The sequence below is a fragment of the Chlorocebus sabaeus genome, chromosome 2 (assembly GCF_047675955.1).
Source record: "Chlorocebus sabaeus isolate Y175 chromosome 2, mChlSab1.0.hap1, whole genome shotgun sequence".
Lineage (NCBI taxonomy): Eukaryota > Metazoa > Chordata > Mammalia > Primates > Cercopithecidae > Chlorocebus > Chlorocebus sabaeus.
In genome coordinates this window covers 42,892,533-42,908,252 of record NC_132905.1, presented here as the reverse complement: position 1 = coordinate 42,908,252, position 15,720 = coordinate 42,892,533, and the positions used below count along the sequence as shown (strand labels likewise).

Here is a 15,720-nt window from a genome sequence, read left to right as displayed (position 1 = left end):
GGGGAATGATATGTACAAGTGTGTATTTCAAATGAATTTCTCATTCTTTCTTCTCATTTTCTCCACAGCCTCCGCCTCAGACCCCACTCCATGCTCTGGCCTTTCCCCACATCACCCCACCTCTGACATCTTTGTCTTTATTGGGCTTCCCCAAAGCAGACTGGAAGAAAGGGCTTGGTGTGGGCACTTTACTGGGAGGACTACTCCAGGCAGCAGAACAAGGGTGGGTGGCAAGGCCAGGAAAGGGGCTCACTGTTGCCCACAGGTCAGCCACTGTCTCACCCATCCCACTGGGAGCTCTGACGCGGTGGAAGGTGTCCCTTGGGGGTCCCCCATAGGCAGGCAGTGTTCACCCACTGACCCTGTCCCTCCCTGCTTGGGGCTGGCTGCCTCCCAGCCCTCCTAGTTCTGTGGGTGGGGATGCAGTGGGCAGGTGACCTCTGGAGGAGCCACATGCTGCTGATATCCAATCCCCTTGACAGCTCTGAGACACAAAATGGAAAAGCTTAATTCCTGCTCCTTCCTCAGGGGGCTGGCCAGCTGTGGAGCCCAGCCCAGTAAATTCAGGGGTCAGCAGTGGTGTGCCCATCTGGAGCCTGGGGCGAACCCCTTGCCTGACTTCTGTAGGGCAACATCTCTGAGCTGCACCCCACCACTTACAAGCAATGGTCTGGACCCTAGCATGAGTCTTCAGAGGCCACATCTATGCATGCCCTTGGTGGCCAAGGTCTTGTTTCTAAGCTCAGCCCTTTTGTTTCTGATGCAGTAAGTTCTCACTGCAACCTTGGGTGCCCCACGTGGAAAAGTGGCCATCATCATTTCTAATGGAGAGGAATTGTCCTCTAGCCAGAACACATAAAGCAACTTAATCCACCCCACAGCAGAGCATAGTGCCAGCCTGCGTCCTGCCAGCCCAGGAGCATCCAAGTAAATTGGACACCAGGGGAAGCTGTGGGCTGCAGAAGGTAATAAAACATATTGACACCGACAAGAGTTAATTAAAGATTTTACAAGCGTTCACTTAAGGAAGGCCTTTGAGTTCAAGTCAAACCCCAAAGCACGGAGAAATTAATGAAAACCACACTTGTCCCTGCCGGGACATCTTCATCAGTAGCAATAAGTATCTACAATTAGTGTAAGTTTACTTAATAAATTGGGCAAAGATGGGTTGCTGGATGCCAGGGTTCATCCAGTTCTAATGGTGACACCACTCTCTGGGGACTTGGCCAGGACCCCAGCCCCAGGTGCTCAGCAGAGCTAGTGACACGTGGGAATGGAGAGAGTCACAGAGGCTACTCTATGGCCTGGCCAGCCCCTGAGAAGACCTCACCTGAGAGGGAGCCATGCACCAAATGCAAGCAACCTGCTCCAGGGAGGCACCTGCCCCTGGCTAGCAGCCAGCATGCCTGAGGCCACCTGCAGAGGGGCTGGTGTGGCTGCCCCAAGAGTAAGACAGGTATCCTCAGACAGGACACGCAGGACTCTGGCTACCACTCTAGACCTTCTGGCTATTTTAGGCACAACTGTTTCCCCAGGAAACTGTGTAAGCTTAGACCAGCAATTCTCCAATTCTCCAGGTGGGGCCCTGGGTGGGCAGTACCAGCCTCCCACTGGTGAGAGAGGCTGGAGAGTCCCCTGCACAAGAAGCCCTGGGCATGGGCCCAGCCCTATGCTCTCCATCTCTTGAACAGAGATCAAGCAGGCATTGGGCAGGGGGGTCCTGGGAATTTAACATTCACTGTAGTGCAGTTTACTTTGAAAAGTGCCAAAACAATCAAATTCATGGATGGATAAATGGATAGATACAGGATAAAAGAAGAAAGAGGTCACTGTGAAATCTAGCGTGTGGGCATGTGAGTGTTCACTGAGCAATTCATCCAGCTTTCCTGGAAAAGTTTAAAAACCTTTATAATAAAATGTCGCAGGAAGAAATCAAATGAAGAAATGAGTGAGATCCCTTCCAATCCTGGACTGCAGTTCTCCCACATCAGATGGTAACTAACACCAACGCCAACCACAAGGAATGATCTGCAAATCCAAGCCAGCCAAAAACACCTAGGGCAAAGCCTCCTGGAGACTAAGCAAGGTCAGCAAGGATGGGTCAAGGGTGAGGGAAGAGGAGAAATCAACCCTAAACTCGTCCACACAAAGGGGGGTTTGCTCAAGAAAGATCAATGCAGAACTTGCAACCTGGAAATTTACACAAGAGCTACAGAAGTTAATGACAGAGCAAAACCAGTGAAATACATTTATCCTCAGTTCCATGTCAGCACTGGGCAGATGAGTGACGCCCGGGAGCTACAGATGCCTGCGGGGAAGATCCATGGGAGCTTAATTACGCAGTCATAATGGGTCGTCAGAGCAGAAGGAGATTGAGGCAGAAATGCCATCTCCATAAATTTACATCAGCACTCACGCTGGGAGAAACAGGAGGGAGGCCCTGGAGAGAAAGCGGGTGAGGCGGGACAGGAGCCTGCCTGTGAACCCCGTGAAGACGCCATGCACAAGGTTCTACCTGGGTACCCAGGGAGCCTGTGAAATGCTCATTCCTGGGCTCCATGCTCTGATCTACAGAATGAAACCTGAAATAAAATTCTAAGTCCCCCAACCAACTGACGGACCCCTCCTCTTGGCCAAGGACATTCCAACATAAATCTGAACATCTAATTCTGGCCATGATGGGAAGTGGGGGCCAGACATGTCTCATTATTTCCTCCTCCCATTTGAATCCAGGCACAGCTGACCAGCATTCACATCAAAACAGGGCAAGACTCTGTAGCAATGAGACACCGAATTCCAACCTAACTCTAGTATAGCCTCAAATGACAGACAGCAGACCCTGAAAGAAATCCAAGTATTTTACCCTAAAATATCTTTCTTTGACATGTTTTGAAACGTCCCTGCAAAGCTGTCTCTCGTGGGGAGAATCCACATTCTGTAGAGAATCCCTTTCCTTTCCAGGTCTCTTCCCTGATGCAGGAAAGAATTAACTAAGAGCCTGGCACCTTTTCAGGTCTGATAAGAGCTCGGAAGCCGCTACCTGGAGGCTTCGTCTTCATGATAAATCTTGCTCTCCACAATCCCCCATCTTAATCCATACATTCCCTTCTATTGATTCTAGGTCTTTAGATAATAACTCTTTCAGCCAATTACCGATCCACCTGTGACCTGGAAGCCTCCTCCTCTTTGAATTGCCCCACCTTTCTGGACTGAACCAATGTACACCTTCTATGTATTGATTGATGTCTTATGGCTCCCTAAAACTCAAAAAAAAAAAAAAAAAAACAAAACACAAGCTGCAGCCCGATCACCCTGGGCACATGTTCTCAGGACCTCCTGGGGCTGCGTCACAGGCCTTTGGTCCTTATATTTGGCACAGAATAAATTTCTTCAAATATGTTACGAAGTTTTTTTGGAGAAGAATGAGGGGTCCTTGAGGAACACCGGCTGCATTTTCCCAGGTTTGCTGGCTGTTCTGATGAGCAGCACTGGAAGAGCCAGAAAGCCCCAGGGACCCCACCCACACCCCAGTGCCTTTCTGGGCTCCAGCCCACAGACCCAGGGGCCACTGTCAGCACTGTCTCTGCCTGCTCTTGCTTGTGGGAGGCACAAGCCAGGGCTGCTGCCCTCCACCTTGAGCCCAGCAACCACCTCCCCTCCCGTGGCCAGCATGAGTCCCCCAGGGAGCCTGAGCCCCAGTGTCCACGGCCACAGCTGCTCTTAGCCCTCCCTGTTCAGATGGCTCATGACCCTGCCCGGCCCACAGCCCGCCCTCCCGCCATGTGCCCTGGCACAGAAACAGACCAAGAGCATCCAAAGGAGCCTAGGGGCTCAAGGCATACAGCAGCGGGAGGCAGCACCACCAGGCGGGGACCTGCATGCAGGCAGGCGTGGCAAAGCCTCACAGAGGACAGAGGGGGCTTCAGAGGTGCCCCAGTGGGGGTGGCTGTTGGGCAAGCAGGAGGGGCTGCTAGAAGTGGGGTGGCCCCTGTGACTGGTCAGCGGAGCATGTCTGGCTTCCTTCTCTGGCTGATCCTCAGTTGAAGAAGGATGAGGGAAACTGGCAGTTACTGGCCAAGCCTGTGGGCAGTAGTGATCTGGCTTCCCAGGCTGGTGCTACAGGCTGTGGGTCTGAGTTCTCCTGTCCTGCGTGCTCTGGCTATCACCTATTGGTATATTTCATCTCTCTCTGGGATGCCTGCCCAGAGACACCTGCCTGCGCTGCAACCTGTGTCTCAGGGTCTGTCCTGGGGGACTTAGCACATGATCCTTCCTGGGGAATGAGGATGAAAGTTACCTGGCTGTAACTGGTATGAGCTGCAAGGCACGCCCTGGAGCCCTCACCAGCCCCCCTACTGCAGCAGGCCAGGTCCCACTAACGCAGACCTCCATAACAACTGTGTCAGCATGGACTGAGTGGTGAAGTTAAATACTAAAAGCCGAGAGAGCCAGTGCCCTTATACAAAGGCTGGAATATAGCAAAAGCCCACCAAGAATTTTGCCCAAACCTTTCCTGGGCCTTGAAGCATGACAAAATAACAAAAGAATTCTTAACAGAACCTATTTAGGATTAAACAAGTTTTACTGGGGGTCTGAAGAAACTCCCCAGTCCTCCACAAACAAGTTTAATGGGGGTCTGAAGGAACTCCCCAGACCTCCATGATTCAGCAGGAGACTAGATGAGGGCAGTCACCCCAGCACCTGGACCCATCTAGATTAAGTAAATTTGCTGAGACTCCAGAGGAAGGTCTTCAGGACTCAGATCTCAGTTATAGATTAGAAGAAGTGAATCACTTATGTCTTTAGATGAATGCACACTTATACATAGACATATAGCTTAGAAGGTATATAAGCTCCGGAAAACTCTGTAATTTTGAGTTGGTCTGGTGATATTTTCCAGGCCTTCTTCATAAACCCAGTTACAGAAATAAGAACTCTCTTCCTCACCAGTTCATCTACATCTTGTTATTGGGCTGCCAGAAATAGCAGCCCAACCCTCAGTTTGGTCTGGGAACACTACCCCCCAACACACACACACAAAGGCTGGACGGGTCCGGCCTGAGCTCCCTGGCAGCACAGGCGGCTGTTTCTTCCTCCTTCCTGATAAGCCCTGCGGCCCTCAGCGATGCCCTCCTAACCCTGGAACCTGTGACTGTGCCTTGAGACAGGAGATTGGCTTGGACCATCCAGATGGAGCCTAAACCTCATCATGTGAGTTCTCAAAAGTGGGGAACCTTTCCCGGCTTTGGTCAGAAAGACATGAAGAAGGCAGAGGCTTAGAGAGCTGCCTCCCTCAGCCATTGCCAGCCCCCAGTGTCCCCCTGAGGCCCCTCCAGGCCCCTGTGTCAGCAGCTCCCTGCCCTGCACCTTCCCCACCCCATCTTCAGGCCTCAGCTCCCTGTCCTGCACCTTCCCCACTCCATCCTCAGGCCTCAGGTCCCTGCCTTGCTCCTTCCCATCCTGTCCTCAGGCTTCAGCTCTCTGCCCTGCTCCTTCCGCTCCCCTGTCCTCAGGTCTAAGCCTCTCCCAAGGCTTTCCCAGAGTTCCAGGTCCCGTCCTTGGGGGAGAGGCTACTAGTTCTAGGCTATGAAACCCTATCGGAGGGCTGTAGCTGGAGGTGCTCTCAGCAGGGCAGGGTGGGGTCGTCTTAGGGTGGACACAGAGTCCAGATCCACAGACAGCCCTTGGTTCTCTCAGTGCCAGGACACAAGTCACATGTCCATCTGCAGGGTGAGCCATTGGACATGTGGCCCTGCTGATGACTGCAGAACCAACTACGTCCCCTGGAGCAAACCGTTCTGGGGTCAGGAAACTCCAAGAGTGACCAGAGACCCATGGGGGACCACGTGATGAAGTCTGATGGGCAGCAGAACCTCCCAGACCCTGCTCCAGCCACAAGGAGCCACCTCAGCACCCTAACAAAGAGCACCCCATGCCACAGGCCATGCCTCTGCTCACGCCGTTCCTCTGCTTTCACCACTCTCTTTCCCTTCCAAGAAAACTCTTACACCATCATCACAACCCAACTTAAATACCCCTTCTATGGAGACTATGCATCCCACTTGTTACAGGTGAGCACCCAGTGGTTAATGGAGAAGGCGCTCTGTGAGCAGGAGCCTGGGAGATGCGGGTGGTGGGAACCGGGGCTGCAATGGGCCTGCACAGATGTCCTGCCATGAGCCACGGCATTCAGGCTGCCCTTAGGAAGGGTATGACCTTGTGGCAGTGGCTCTTTTCTGCCAAGGGCAACTCCAGAGAGGCACTGAGCTCCCAGCAGCTGAGGGATGAGTATCTGAGTCCTACTGTGGGGCCTGAGTGGTGCCTCGAGTCCACCAAGCAGCCTCAGGCAAAGTGAGCAACTCCATTCCCAGCTCCCTGCAGATGCCACAGACAGGTTCATCCCTGTCTAAGCGATGTCCGTCCTCCCCTCCAGGGGTAAGCCTTTTTGGATCCAGCCTGGGCTTCAGTCAACACTTAGGCAGGCACCGAGAGCTCTGCAGACAGACCTGCTATCTCCCAACTGCCACCTGGAGTCCAAAGGAGAAGCCACTGCAGCCTTCAAAACACCCACGAGGAGCTTAATGCCATCAGCCAGCCCTGAGAGGCTCCCCAGTGAGCCCACCGGTGAGGGCCAGAATGCAGACTCCACACTGCTGAGTGTGACATCAGGGCTTCGTGTCTGCAAGCCGTGAGGGACCCAACACACAAAGGGCAATAGGAGTCCTGTCCTGCTGATGCCAGGTGCTCCCCATGCTGGTGACCAAGCCCGAACCCAGAGGCTGGCCCCCCAGGGCTCCAAGCTGTGAGCTCCCCAACTCCACATGGCAGAATCCCACATAAAGAGCCAGCCACTTCATCCTTCTATAAAGTTATCCAGGCTACCAAAAGGTAGGCTGACAGATTTCACAGATAAAGATATAGGATGCCCAGTTAAATTTGAATTTCAGATCATGAATGATTTTTAGTGTAAGCACATCCTATGCAATATATAGGACATACTTATACTAAATATTTATGTGTTGTTTATCTGAAATCCAAACTTAGTCTTTCTACTGGCCACTGTAGGTAGCAGGGAAGCCACACCAGACCTGGAAGTCATCCCTGGGTGAACACCACAGTGCTGGGCCCAGCAAGGCAGGTTCATCTGCCTCCAAGGGCCAACCCCACCTCCGCCTGCTCAGAACTGACCATGAATGGCCCCTGTCATCAGCTCTACCCTTCAGTCCTGGTTTCTATCACCTGGGAAAGGCTCTCAGTTCTTCCAGTAAATATCATTTACAGCCTCTCTAACCCTCCCCCATTCCTGATGATCTGGCCACTGGCAACTGCACCCCTGATACTGACCCAGCCACAGGGCTGCTTCTCATCTGTGTCAGTTACAGCCCCTCCATGTTGAAAGCAAAAATAGAAAACTCAACTTGGATCATCTTAAACAGTAAGGGGATTTATGGGAACTCCTACCTGGAAAATCTAGCAGTAAGTGAGCTTCAGGGTGGGCTCGATCCAGGGGTTTGTCATGACTGAGTCTCTACAATTATCCCCCTTCCAGCTTCTCCTCAGCCTGGCCGCCCCTGTGTACCAAAAAGGCTGTCAGCAGCTTGGGGGCTACACACAGCTTCATACATATCCATGGGAGGGAAAGTGGGACAGAGAAAGGAGTAGACACTTTTCTCCCACAGTGATGGAACATAAGTCCTTCACACGACTCTGACGGAGCCACCTTCCATCCCTGCCCACCTCTAAACCAACTGAACCAAAGTCGGCCAAGAAGAATCGCTGCATGAGCTGGAATGGGCCAGCCCCTCCTGCACCTGGCACTGCAGGACCAGAGTCTCCACTGCTCCAGCTGTGCCCAGCATTGCGGGAAGGAGGTAGCCCCTGCGCAGGTTCATGAAGCTCACTTACTGCTAGATTATCCAGGTAGCAGTTTCCAGAAATTCCCTGTTTAAAACCATTCCAGTTGGGTTCTCCAGTTTCGCTTGGCTTTGTTTTTCAGCATGGAGGAGCTGCAGCTGACACAGGTGAGAAGCAGCTCTGTGGCTGGGTCAGTATCAGGTGTGCAAGTTGCCAGCGGCCAGCAAATCGGGAATGGGGAGGGTTAGAGAGGCTGGAAATGGCATTTCTCCGAAGAACCGAGAGCCCTCCCGTGAGGCTTAGACTTTCATTCTCTTTGGACATACTCGAGCAGATGACGTTCCAAAGGTGCCACACCAGTACATCTCCTCCCATCTGCTTCTGGTGATGGAACCTGACACTGTCCCACCAAGAGGTGGGGTCTGCTTGGTTCCCCATCTCTTGAATCTGAGCGGGTCTGCAATTCTGGCAGAAGTGATACTAGATGACTTTCGAGGCTAAGTCATAAAAAAGGATGACTTCCACTTGCTGTCTCAGGGAACACTCATTCTCACAGCCTGGCCACCATGCTGTGAGGAAGCCCAGGTGGCCACAGGGCAGGACACGTGGAGGCGTTCCCGCCCCAGCCCACCGAAATCCAGTCAGCAGCCAGCGCCACTCCAGACATGTGAAGGAAGAGCCTTCCAGGATGCCAGGCCCCACCCTCGGATCCCCCAGCTAGCATCCCAGACCTGGTGGCCACAGGCAACCCCACCACGTGGTCCCGATCCCTGGCCTCAGAAGGTCTGAGAATGATGGAAGGGATGGTGGCTCCAGGGCTAAGCTTTGCTGTGACCCGTGCAGCTAAGTTAAGAGGAACCCTCCAACCCCTAAACGCCGAGATTCTCCACGCCAGAGGCCCGGTGGGTGGGTGAGGGGCCTGCCAAGCCTGGAAGATTTATTTGCAGGATTTTCCCCACGGACTGATAACTGAAACCGCAGAAGGCTTTGCGGTTTAGAGACCCTGTCTCATGCCCAAAATTGCGTTTCCCCAGAAAGGGCGCAGGGTGGCCAAGGTCCCAGCCGCTGTGGAGCAGGCTAGGAACTGGGGCAGGTCCCGGCACAGGGGCGGGGGCGCTGCCAAGGTCTCACAGCTGAAGAGAGAAGCCGAGGCCTGCGGAAAGCCGGGAAATGCGCTCAGGCCGGGCCGTGCTCATGGTTGGGATCACAGCGCCACCCTGTGGCCGACGCTCCCCTTCCACTCCCAACAGTCTGGAGAAATTGAATTGCATTCTTCACGGAGAAATACAGACAGAAAAAGATCTTCCAGCCCAGCAGCCAGATAACCACCGCTGACTTTTAGAAGTCGAGTGCAAATAGAACAGAAAAGTAGTGAATGCCACCGCCCCCTGACTCCTCCCCTTCTCTAGAAATCCACCCCAGGGGGTTTTCTGTTTCTTTCATACATTGTTTTTGCACAGAAAAAGTTTCTCTCATGCACACATGAGACTCCTGAGGCCACCTCACCCCTGCCCTGCACACTTTGTGGGCAGTCCTGGAGCAGTGATGCCCTTCTGTGTCTCCCGGCACACGCAGGTCACAGCCAGAGGCCACCCCCACCCCACTGGCAAGCTGGTGTCTGCAGGTAGAGTTCACAGGTCACTCAGTCCCAGGCCTGGGCCCCGCAGAGGGCCTGAGTGGCCCCTGCCCCCCAAGGGGGACAGCCTTGAGGACCCAGGAACCAGGACCATGCTTTCGGGGCCTGATCCCCAGCCTTGCATAACTCTGGCAACTTCTCGCTCTCTGCATGCCTGTTTTCCTTGTCTGTAAAATGAAGGATTCAGTGAAGACACAGCTGGTTCAGATCTGTTGTGTAACATGGTGACTCTAGTTAGTAACAGTGTACACATGCTTGAACATTGCTGCATAGAATCTTAAGTGTTCTCATCATCAGTAAGGATGTACGGTAGGTAGTATAGATGTTCATTGGCTTGATTTAGCTGTTCCACAATGCAAACAGACACACTTCATGCTATACAAAACTTCATGCTATACACCATGTGTGTTCAATATGTATTTGTCAATTAAAATAAATTTTGTTAAGGAGAAAAGGGAAGTCATACAATGTTAAGGAAGTGCCTGGTGCCTAGTAGTACTATAAACACCTTTCTCTCATCATTATTATTTCTATCATTGTAGTTAATGATATCATGTTACCCTGTGGCCTCCTGGCGCCCTTGGTGGAGGCTGTAGTTTTGGAAGCCACAAGTCAACTCAGGTCCCTGCCCTTCTCACAGAGTGGCACGGCAGGGCCACTGGCACAGGACAGCCCACCATGAGCGTGGCATGATTCCATCAACCCACACCCACATGGCACAAATGCCTCCCTGCAGGAGTCCAGCCCTCCAAGCCTCTCAAGATCCAGCCCAGACCTAGCACTCTGGGTCAACCACAACCTCCTTCCCAGCGGGGGCGCTGATGGCCACACCCTGCTGTCCCTGCAGCCCTGCAGCTGGGCGTGGTGAGGGCTGTGTGCTGAGGTCCATGCTGATGTCAGCACCAGCAGCAAGGACAGAGGGTCCTCTTCCCAGAACTGAGCACACTTGCTTCAGATGACCGCTCGCAAGGGCCCCAACTCACAACCCACCAAGCTGTGTTCTGGCCCCCACGCTCATCCCTGCCTCTGCAGAAACAACAGACACTCAGGGAGTCACAGGTCAGACCTGCAGGCCCTTCCCTCCAGAAAAGGGGTAGCCTCCAGCGGTGTCCTAGTTTGCCAGCTCCAAGTTCTCAAGTCACTGGGCAGGTGCATTTGCAAGCAGACAGCTATGCAGATGGTCAGACCATGGCCTGAGCTGTCAGAAAGGGCAGGGAGTAAATGAGCCTCACTCCCCTGAACCTCAGTTTTCTCATGTGTAAAGTGGGGACACTCACACGCACCTGAAAGGGTTGTGATGAAATGAATTGAACCAGTGTGAGAATGCACACAGGAGATCGTCAGTACATGTCAACGGCTCTGAGGATCTCCATCCACTCAGCCACCTCTACCTTTGCTACCTCCACCCGTAGCTCTTGGGGCACAGCTCTGGGGGTCACTACAGGTGAGTTGACCCCAGGAACACAGGTGCAGGGCCACCCAGCCGGCTGCTTTGACAAGTCTTTCAGGAAACATGGCTTTTCACAATCACCCACAATAACAGCCGCTGCTTTTTGAGTGTTGTGTGGGGACTGCTCTAAGTGCCCTGGAGCGCTGTCTCACTTATCCTCCCAGGGCTTCCAGCAGTGGCCATTTCACCCCCATGTGTCTTCAGGTGAGATGGAGGCCAAGGCTGGCTTCACATGTGCGGCACTCCCCTCACCCCACAGAGCCTGGCTGGGGCCCTTCGTGCAGGGCAGAGTCTGAGGTTCAGAAGGCCTGTGTGCCGCCTGCAGTCAGAGGCAGCTGAGCTGGGGCCAAACTCAGGGTCCCCGACAACCAGGCCCACTCCCGCCCAACAGGCCTGGCTGCCCTCAGCCTCCAGCACCGCCAGCCAGGGTCAACAGCATGGGACCCGCCCTGACAGGTGTGCTGTCTTGACCGGGCCCAGGAATGCTGTTTCACATCAGGCCTGCCTTCCCATGCATCCTCAAAACCCCAGGGCAGGCAGCTGCAGGCCAGATCCGCAACTCCCTTCAGGGTTCTAGGCCTTGCCCTGTTGTTTGTTTCTGTGGCTCCCCACCTGTCCCATGCAAAGGCCCTCAAACCCAAGCCCCAGATGGCATCAGAGATGCTCTGAGCAGAGGCAGTTCCATCTGCCTTTGTAAATGAATATAAGCATCTGCACACTATACCTGCCTTCTAAAGGCTCTGAGAAGTCCTGCATCAAGAGACTGCTTGGTTTTCTTTACCTCCACATTCCTCGTGTGTCCTTGTGCAAGGGAATGTGTGGGTACACACACCTGACATCTGACAGTTTGGAAGCCCCAATCCTGCTGCAAGGATAACAGAAAACCACGTCACTGTCAGGGAGCTCACTCTGAGCCATGCCCCATCACTCATCTCCACCTCACACGAAGCCTAAGAGATGAAGAGTCAAAACTCCCCTTTATCCCTTCTTTTGTTTGGGTATGTTTTGTAACAGACAAGGAGGCTAGAGTTTGGGGAAGTCCAGCGAGTCTCCTGCATCCCACAGTCAGCACCCAGGAGACCCGAGGCCTCCTGGGAACATGGCATTCCATGGGTCAAGGAGGGTGGCAGGGTTCCCGGTGCAGAGAAGGGCTGGGCACCACTTCTCCTTCCTGAGCTTTCTGAAGGCCAGAAGGATGCCACCATGGCTGGGCATGTGGCATAGGGATCAGTTCCTGGGAGAAGGGGCCCCACTGGCCCCACAGCCTTTGGAGGTTGCAGAGGGATTATAATGATTCTCATTGTCATCATTATCAGTATCATGTGGATCTAGGAGCTTTTTAAATATCTGTGTGCTTCAATCCCTTATAGTTATTATTCTTATTAATGCTAACTTGTCCCTTCCCTGGGCCAGTGGGAGCCTCTTCATCTTGGCTCCGATGCCTTTGACACGGCCCCAACAGCCTTTGAGGGTTTCCCTGCTCCCTGGAAGGTGAGATGTTTCTGGCTCATCTTGTACATTTCCTGCCCTGGCCTGGAATCAGTCATTTCTCCAGCAGCCTTAGTACTTAGTGAGAAACCACTTTTAGGGTGCTCACTGCCACCTGGTTGGTCACTTTTTGTGGCCTCTTCAGTGCAGAGATAGCGAGGGTTTGTAGTAAACTTTAGTAAGTGTGACAACAGGCTCTGTAGTGGCTCCACTGTCCCAGCCCTATGCTGTTCCCTCCCCTTTAGTGTGGGTGGGACCTGTGACTCACTTCCAGCCATTCAAATATGGCAAAGATGATGGGAGGTCACCTCCATGTTAATGGTATGTGAGACTGTAGCCCAATTTTCCAAGAAGCAATCTCTCCCATGCCAGCTTTCAGGAAGTCAGTGGCCCTGTCAAGAAGGCCCACATGGCTAGGAGCTTAAGGTGGTCTCTAGCCAACAGCCAGTAGGAAGCTGAAACTGACAATCTCAAGGAACCAACAGCTGACAATAAGCCTTTTACCTGGGAAGCAGCCCCTTCCCCAGTTGAGCCTCTGATGAGACTGCAGCCCCAGCCAGCCCCACATTGCAGCCCCAGCCACACTGCCCCACTCCACCCCCGGCCAGCTTGGTGAGACTCAGAGCACTCAGCTCGGCCAGGCCAGACTCCAGACCCACAGAAACCATGTACCAGAATCTCTGGGACACATTTAAAGCACTGTGTAGAGGGAAATTTATAGCACTAAATGCCCACAAGAGAAAGCAGGAAAGATCTAAAATCAACACCCTCACATCACAATTAAAAGAACTAGAGAAGCACGAGCAAACAAATTCAAAAGCTAGCAGAAGACAAGAAATAACTAAGATCAGAGCATAACTGAAAGTGATAGAGACATGAAAAACCCTTCGAAAAATCAATGAATCCAGGGGCTGGTTTTTTGAAACGGTCAACAAAATAGATAGACCACTAGCCAGACTAATAAAGAAGAAAAAAGAGAAGAATCAAATAGATGCAATAAAAAATGATAAAGGGGGTATCACCACTGATCCCACATAAATACAAACTACCATCAGAGAATACTGCAAACGCCTCTACACAAATAAACTAGAAAACCTAGAAGAAATGGATAAATTCCTGGACACATACACCCTCCCAAGTCAAAACCAGGAAGGAGTCGAATCCCTGAATAGACTAAGAACAAGTTCTGAAATTGAAGCAGTAATTAATAGCCTACCAGCCAAAAAAAGTCCAGGACCAGACGGATTCACAGCTGAATTCTACCAGAGGTACAAAGAGGAACTGGTACCCACTCCTTCTGAAACTATTCCAAACAAGAGAAAAAGAGGGAATCCTCCCTAACTCATTTTATGAGGTCAGCATCATCCTGATACCAAAACCTGGTAGAGACACAACAAAAAAGAAAATTTCAGGCCAATATCCCTGATGTCCTGTTGATGTGAAAATCCTCAATAAAATATGGCAACCTGAATCCAGCAGCACGTCAAAAAGCTTATCCAGCATGATCAAGTCGGCTTCATACCTGGAATGCAAGGCCGGTTCAACATATGCAAATCAATAAACATAATCCATCACATAAACAGAACCAATAACAAAAACCACATGATTATCTCAATAAATGCATAAAAGACCTTCAACAAAATTCAACACTCCTTCATGCTAAAAACTCTCAATAAACTAGGTTTTGATGGAATGTATCTCAAAATAATAAGAGCTATTTATGACAAACTCACAGCCAATATCATACTGAATGGGCAAAAATTTGAAGCATTCCCTTTGAAAACCAGCACAAGGATGCCCTCTCTCACCACTCCTATTCAACATAGTATTGGAAGTTCTGGCCAGGGCAAGCAGGCAAGAGAAAGAAATAAAGAGTATTCAAATAGGAAAACAGAAAGTCAAATTGTCTCTGTTTGCAGATGACATGATTGTATATTTAGAAAACTCCATTGTGTCAGCCCAAAATCTCCATAAGCTGATAAGCAACTTCAGCAAAGTCTCAGGATACAAAATCAATGCGCAAAAATCACAAACATTCCCATACACCAATAATAGACAAACAGAGAGTGAAATTATGACTGAACTCCCATTCACAATTGCTGCAAAGCGAATAAAATACCTAGGAATACAACTTACAGGGGATGTGAAGGACTTCTTCAAGGAGAACTACAAACAATTGTTCAAGGAAATAAGAAAGGACACAAATAAACGGAAAAACATTCCACGCTCATGGATAGGAAGAATCAATATTGTGAAAATGGCCATACTGCCCAAAGTAATTTACAAATTCAGTGTTCTCCCCATGAAGCTACCATTGCCTTTCTTCACAGAATTGGAAAAAACTACTTTAAAGTTCCTATGGAACCAAAAAAGAGCCTGTGTAGCCAAGGCAATCCTAAGCAAAAAGAACAAAGCTGGAGGCATCATGCTACCTGACTTCAAACTATACGACAAGGCTATGGTAACCAAAACAGCATGGTACTCACACCAAAACAGATATATAGACCAATGGAACAGAACAGAGGCCTCAGAAATAACACCACACATCAACAACAAACTGATCTTTGACAAGCCTGACTAAAACAACCAATGGGGAAAGGATTCCATATTTAATAAATGGTGTTGGGAAAACTGGCTAGCCATTTGCAGAAAACTGAAACTGGACCTCTTCCTTACACCTCATACAAAAATTAACTCAACATAGATTAAGGACTTAAACATAAGACATAAAACCATAAAAATCCTAGAAGAAAACCTGGGCAGTACCACTCAGGATATAGGCATGGGCAAAGACTTCATGACTAAAACACCAAAAGGAATAGCAACAAAAGGCAAAATTGATAAATGGGACCTAATTTAACTAAAGAGCTTCCACACAGCAAAATAAACTCTCACCAGAGTGAACAGGCAACCTACAGAATGGGAGAAAGTTTTTGCAATATATCTATCTGACAAAGGGCTAGTGTCAAAAATCTACAAGGAACTTAAACAAATTGACAAGAAAAAAAACAACCCTATCAAAAAGTGGGTGAAGGATATGAACAGACACTCAAAAGAAGACATTTATGGGGCCAACAAACATATGAAAAATCGCTCATCATCACTGGTCATTAGAGAAATGCAAATCAAAACCACAATGAGATACCATCTCATGCCAGTTAGAATGGCGATCATTAAAAAGTAAGGAAACAACAGATACTGGAGAGGATGTGGAGAAATAGGAACGCTTTTACACTGTTGGTAGGAGTGTAAATTAGTTCAACCATCATGGAAGACAGTGTGGTGATTCCTC

At 50.7% G+C, this 15,720-nt stretch overlaps 1 protein-coding gene across 11 annotated transcripts in view; it reads right to left on the bottom strand.

The window, feature by feature from the left end:
• Positions 1–15,720, bottom strand: part of LOC103247048 (adipocyte plasma membrane-associated protein) — a 153,341-nt gene that overhangs the window by 95,077 nt on the left and 42,544 nt on the right. The window lies entirely within an intron of this gene.